Below are 7,307 nucleotides of genomic sequence, written 5' to 3' on the forward strand. Positions count from 1 at the left end.
GGCTCAGGGAGGAAGGAAGCTTCAGCTTCTATATTGTGAAACCCTGTTTCATAAAAGAAAAATCAGGGGCTGGAGAGATGGCTCAGCGGTTAAGAGCACTGACTGCTTTTGCAGAGGACCAGGGTTTGATTCCCAGCACCCACATGGCAGCTATAAACTGTCCCTAACTCAAGGTCCAGGGGAATCCGAAGCCCTCTTCTGACCTCCGTGGCATTGCATGACATAGGTGTACTCACACACATGCAGGCAAACATGCATACACATAAAATAAAAATAATAAATAAAATATTTTTAAAACTGAACGAAACTCTCATAGGATTACTTAATATATTTCTCAAATAATTTATCATGCCAAAAATACAATTAATATAAAGATTTGAACAATAAATCAATATTGATATAGATTTCTGAGTCTGTTTGACTCCCTTATTTTTTGTCTATTTGGTTTTGGGCAACTTGGTTGTTTGTGGAAAATAATATATATCTTGCTTGTTATAAGTGGAAAATATTAATCACAGGGCACTGTGAGACAAATATATTTATTTTTATTTATGTATTTATTGGTTTATGTCTCTCTGTGTGTGAAGGTGCCCATGGAGGCCAGAAGCAGCATAAGATTCCCTGGACACAGAGTTTCAGGTGGTTTTGAGCTGCCTAAGGTGGAGCTTGGAAATGGAATTGGGTCATTTGCAAGAGCAGTGGGTTTTCTTAACTGCAGAGTCACCTCTCTATCCCTTCACTATAATGCTAATGTAGATATAATGTTTAAAAGAACACAACTTGACACATTTGGAGCTAAAGAAGTCACATATCAATATGATCATAATGATAATCATCAGTATTTCCTAGAAATACATTAATGAATGAAACTCATCCAGATGGAAAATTATGATAAGCACCAAGCTCAGTCATAGAACTAATTGGATATGGTTTTCTCCATCCCAGGAACAACAACAAAAACAGAGGTATCAAAAATAACACTTCAACAAAATAATGGATTTATCCATTGCTATTTGTTCCATGCCTTTAAGGGCTAGAAATATGTCATCATTTAATTTATGAAAAGAGAACTTCATTAAGGTATGCTTTACATGAAATAAAATATGCCCACTTGTATACCTGATAAGATTTGTCAAATTCATATACCCCTGCCACCACTGTCACAATCTAAAACAGCTATTTTCAGTAACATAAATGTTCCCTGATGCCCACTTGTAATTCATCCTCCACCTTGGTCCTAAGCAACTATTTTCCTGCTTTCTTTCAGCATAGAACTGCTCTATTTGTTCTTGAATATTTTTCTCAGAGCATGGTATTTTTGAAATTACTCCAAGTCATATCAGAAACTTGTGCCTCTATATTTCTAACATGCATGGTATTTTAAAAAGTAGGACAATTTGTTTATCCAGTCACCTATAACTAATCTATACTTTAATCTTCTATTTGGGGGCTGCCATAGAAAAAAAAACTTTCTGGGGTTGGAGAGATGACTCAGGGATTAAGAGAACTTGCTGTCCTTGCAGAAGACCAGTACTCACATGGTGGCTATCAACCATCCTTAACTCCAGTTCCAGGGAATCTGATGCCTTCTGACCTCCATGGATGTTGCATGACATGGGTGAACTTATATACATGGAGGCAACACATTCATACACATAAAAAATAAAGATGGGGGCTGGAGCGATGGCTCAGCAGTTTAAGAGCACCGGCTGTTTTTACAGAAAACCTAGTTTGAATCCTAGCACCCATGTGGCAGCTAACAGCCCTCTGTAACTCCAGTTCCAGTATCTCTGACACCCTCTTCTGTCTTCCACGGGGTTGCACGACACAAGTGCACTTATACACACGCAGGGATAACACTCATACATATAAAATAAAAATAAATGAATCAAAATATAAAATGTAAAAATAAAAAATAACAAAATTTTTTAAAAAGAAAAACTTTCTATGAATCTTCTTTGCAGGTCTTTGTGTGTATATGTGTTTTCAATTGTATGGGGGATAGTATATGAGTCTTGACACTTTGTTATACTTTTGTTACATTTAAAAACTATTTATTTTGTGGTGTGTGGGTGGGGGAGGCATATATGTGCCATGGCATTTGTGTGAAGGTCAGAGGACAACTTGTAGATGTGTACATGTGTATTTATGTCACGTATGTAGAGATACCCATGGAGAACAGAAGAGAACATCAGATCCCTGGGGCCGGAGTTAGAGGTGGTTGTGAGTCATAGTTGTGTGTCCTGGATACTGAGAAAGGAACTCAGTTCCTCTGGAAGAGTTCGAAGCTACAGCTCTTAACTGCTGAGCAATCTCTCTCACCTGAGTCTTTCTTAATAACATTCTGTAGTAGTATCCTGTGCTTATGGTGTGAGTGGTGAAAGGACAGAAACATAGCTTTATACTGACCATCTCAGCAGCTGAGCACTTTTTCTAGATTTGTAGGAACTTTGAAACAGGGCAAATCTGTGTTGATGGCTTCAATGCTGAAAAACATTTCAGGACTAGCAGAGTAATAATGAGTTAAAGAATTTTATTAAAGGTGATATAATATAATAATATTAAGCACAAATGTTAAGAGAAAGTGAGGCACTCTGAAGAAAGGAAGACACACCCATGTGTGGGAAACCTGCTTCCCAAGAGAAAGTAGGTGAAGGTGGGATGAAAGCCATTACCAACTATGAGCATAGGATCCTCAAGGGAGAATAAGCAATTCATTTTCTTAGAATTTGCCATATATACCACTTTGGTGGCTCTCAAGTTATATTTCACAGTGTTGCTTGGAAGACTTCTTAGCCCTCTTTTCTTTTGTATTTAATAAGAGACACTTGAGGTGGCCCTGGAAATGACTTGGAAGGGATTATAATCTGAAAAGGTGAAACCACAGGCCATTAGAGTTAAACAAGGAGATAAACATCAAATGTCCTTTCCCTGTACAAGAGGTTTCTGATAGATTCCTAGAAAACTGAGGGTATATTTTTGGGAAAGGAGAAAAGCCATAATCAACTGTTAACGGAGCAGGAATTCTTCCTTTTCTTCTGGAGAGAGGCCTCAAGCGTATTCCTGAGTGACAGGATCAGTTTCTTTCTCACATCCCCTGTATTTTCCCTGACTTTCTATCCTCCACTAATTGTTTGTATTTTTACTATGAATAATTATGCTGGCTACCTTTTTATATTTTAAATGTCTCTCGGATACTTTGGTGAAGTGTTCATATTTTCTGCTAATGTTTAACTCCTTGTTTATCTTCTTGATATTGAGTTGAAAAGTTTTTTAATGTTGTATTTCAATTATTAGTCAATTTCAACTTTGATGAAGTCTGATATTTCTATTATTTGTATCAGTTTTTAGTATTTCTTTCATTACCCCAAGAAATTTATCAGTGTCCTAGACTTATTTTAGACTATTAATGTTTTTCAGTGTTTAAAGAAAGCAATCCAAGCTCTGAGAAGATCAGCAGGTAAGAAGGAATGCAAACAAAAAGCTAAGTGAAGACAGTGTTTAAATAAGGATAAAATGATAAACTATGACAATTACTGCTATTAGGTCACATAAAGTGAGGATTCACAGTTGGCCACTGGATTCTTTCAGTGCGTGATTCAATTCTGACTATGACACAGATACTTACATGGAATAATAGGGACAAAAGGCCAATTACACTGGCAAGAATCATAAAAGATACATTGGAGTCAGTGAGTGTAGCTAGTGTTCAAGGTTTTTTGTTATAACAAGAAGTCTTAAGATGAAGCAGAAGATGGAGGGAGATGTGACATTAAAAACTATGTTGATTTCAAAGATAAGTAGAAGAAAGAATATCTCTGTACTACAAATAAGAAGATGTAGAGGGGAGAGAGTGGGAGGGGTGATGCTTTTGAAATACAGGAGACTACTTGAAACCCCTTAACATCTTTAGAAAGTATGGTGGGCCAAGTGGAGTACAATGGGCTTCACCTAAGGAGGAATCATGCAGCAATTCCAGAAGCCACACCTGTGGACAGCAGACACAGAGGCTGATACTTGAAGAGATGCAGTGGTAGAAAACTAATGAAACTATTTTCTTTTCATTACTTAGTAATATGGGAAACAAGGCAATCAACTATCCTGGAACACAGGACAGAGTGTTTGGAGACTAGAATAAAGGGATAACCTATAAATTGAGTGAATTCCTCTTCATCAGAAAACTTACTACATGATGATTGATTTTCTCATGCATCCCCAAATAATGTTAAAATCTTGTAAGTAAATTTTATTTTCATATCTAAAAAGTTATAGCTTTAAATTAAACTTTAGAGATTAAGATTAGATTAAGACAAATATCTCAATAAAATTCCTCATCAGAATTTCTAACCATCAATTGGTGTGAAGAAGGAGGCACTAGGAGCATCACATTTTATCTGAAGGGATAATGGTACATACCTGTAATCCCAGCACTTAGGATATTGAGTCAGGGAGGATCATGAATTCAAGGCCAGCCTGAACTGCATCCTGATACTCTGTCTCATGGAAAACAAAACAAAACAACAAAATAAACAACAAATCGTCTCACTAAAATGTCTGATAATGGTACTTGTTTATATGGAATATGGGATTGCCAGTGTCCGAAGAAAATAATACATAGACATCACAACGTCATCACAAAATCAAGTTGTAGAAACCTTGGTTTCCAGGCAAAATCAAAACAAAGTCAACAGTTATCTTTTGACTTAACAGCACTTCATTTGTGAATTTAAGTTCTAAGCATCCATTTAGTTAACTCTCATTTCTTAATAATATAATTTATTTTTTATCAGAACCTGAAAATAATCCAAGCTATGATTATCACCTTATGTTATAGACATGGTGTCATATGTCAGTATTTTTTTAGGCATGTGTTTTGTATATTGCTTAGCTTTTATTTCCTAAGCAATTAGTCTCTGCACACACCAATACCAAAACCCAAACATATTAAAAAGTTTAGTCAAAGGGCTCTGTGTTCTGTCCAAAGGATATTTTTTAATTAGCTGTCACACAAGCACATGCACATTGTTCTTTACTCACGAGACTGCAAACATACTACTTATGAAAACAATATTCCTCTATTTCACTCTACTTGTCTTATGTGCTTCCCTATCTTTAAGACCCCTAACAGACATATTTTTTAAAATCTAGTTTGTACTAGTCCTTAGATCTTTTATTTCCCTTTTCTTCTAACTAGCAGTAGAAGCTGCTGGCACGCTTCAGAAAGCTTACGTTTGAATACAGTCTAAATCAGTGCAGACCCTTGACCAGCTTAATCTTTGCTTGCAAACGACAATGCAGTGAAACCAGAGGAGAAAAAATAAAAGCTACTGCCTTTCCTGTTGGATACCTAATAAGTAGTTAGTCTGACCCAGTTTTCAATAAGAGCGATTTTCTGACGACCCAACAGGAGTGACTATCTCTAGTCAAAGGAATAGGAGGGGGAATTTAATCTTTCATGCCACTGGAATGGCAGCTGCTTCCAGCTCCCTGAGTCTGTGAAGGATGAGGAAGATAGAGGTGGCATTCAGTGTGGAGAGAATTTTCCTTTTGAATATTCCAAATGAGAGATTTGCACATGTGCCTCAAGAACTAATTGTCTAGGTTCCGTCAGAAATGCAGCAGGAGAGGAGCGTATTTCATGCTTAAGACCAGAGAGGAGCCACGCAATACTCTGGATAAAAGGCTTGCAGTCCCAGCTGGGAAAAAGAGTCCCATTATCTCCCAGCTGCATAGACGTTCCATACGGCTTGGTTCTGCCTGGATGCACAGCATGCCTGACTGAGGGCTTGAGACAGAGTTCTGCAGAAAAATTGTAAAGATCCCGAGACATTTCCCTGGTAAGATCCGTAAGTACGAAACTGCGCTGTCTGCTGCAATGAGAATATTGCTGGGCAAGCTGCAGCTTCTCGTTTTCAATCTCTTTGTATTACTATAACAGGTAAAACTGGGGTTGCTTGTATGGGGTGGCTGGCCCTTTCATTAATGCTGTGTTTTTATGATGCTGATGATTAAGATGCATTTATTCCCAGTGAGAGAAAAAAATGCATTGAATCTGTTTTCGGGGGAGGTTAGGATCAAATCAGGCAAAGAGAGACTACAGGTATATTTTTCCGTGTTTTTGCTGCAGTAAAACTAATGGGCAAGACGGGATGACAGTGCTAATTCTGGTTACTTTGGGATGGCTACACGCCTTTTCTGTAACAGCAGATGGGAAGATGTGACTGCTATTTTTTTTTTTTTTCTTTCTTTCTCTCAAGGGCTGAGGGGTGGGGTTTGCAGTGGTTGCAGATGATTTAAAGGAACGGTTATAAAAGTTTCCTGGGAGAGGGTTTTGGTGAAGGGTGAGATGTGAGACAGGAGGTCAAATGGGCTCAACAAATTTTATCTGGCATTTGAGTTGTACTCAGCCTCCAGAAAATAGCTTGTAGAATCACCTGGTTTTTTTTTCAATTTACACCAGTTAAGCTTATAAAAGTCTTACAATACTTTATGAAAAGTTTCAGAAGTTGATGACTTGGGAGCAAAACTTTGCAGAGTTCTGAGATTAGCCATGTATATATAGCCCCATTATGTTAATGTGATATTATAACATTGTGGGCTTGGGGGATATATGAATTCATAGCTCTTGTTGCTCCAAATGAAAACTACTTAGGTTTAAATAATCAGCATCCTGAATATGTCTTCTGAGAAACATTCACAGAATGAATAAATAGAAGTTATAGTGATGAGAAAAAAAAACCAGGGAGAACAGTGGAATTATACAGAATCAATCTGGAAAAATGAGGGGATCAAACTGTTTTTTCCAAAGCGACAATGTTTTTCAAAGATAGCTGTAAAAGAAGGAGCCATATGTTGACTATTGAATCTCTTGATCTAGACAATTTTCATTTATCTGATAGATTTATCATTTTTTAAAAAATCAGTGTTGTTGAATGTTTCTCTAATTTACATGCATTGCATTTTATAATGAAAGAAGATACATGAGCATTCTTTTCTACCCTCTTCCCTTTCATACACACATGCACATGTGTAAATATACATATTTTCACAAAACAACCATATGCACATAAAATATTGGCAGAATTTATAGAGCAAATAGAAATAGTCATTTCATTTTTGATGCTTCATAGGTTATTTTTAACATAATCATGGCTATGTTGTCTGAAGATTCCAAAGCAGGAAATTTTTATATAAGACATTAAATGCAGAAGTTATCACCTCTTAGCAAAAGTCCATCATTTAAAATTGACTGCATTGCATTCATTCCTTTGAGCATTGCTAGTGAATTCTCATAGTTTTTCAGAATA

General features: G+C 36.7%; 1 protein-coding gene across 1 annotated transcript in view; it reads left to right on the forward strand.

Annotated features, from left to right (window-relative positions):
* Positions 1 to 5,445: 5,445 nt before the first annotated feature.
* Positions 5,446 to 7,307, forward strand: part of Cntn6 (contactin 6) — a 384,479-nt gene continuing 382,617 nt past the window's right edge. The window contains 1 exon segment of the mRNA XM_008822699.2: positions 5,446 to 5,837. The gene's annotated coding sequence lies outside the window, so the exon portion shown is untranslated.

This window comes from Nannospalax galili, unplaced genomic scaffold (assembly GCF_000622305.1).
Source record: "Nannospalax galili isolate Female #2095 unplaced genomic scaffold, S.galili_v1.0 scaffold828, whole genome shotgun sequence".
Classification (NCBI taxonomy): domain Eukaryota; kingdom Metazoa; phylum Chordata; class Mammalia; order Rodentia; family Spalacidae; genus Nannospalax; species Nannospalax galili.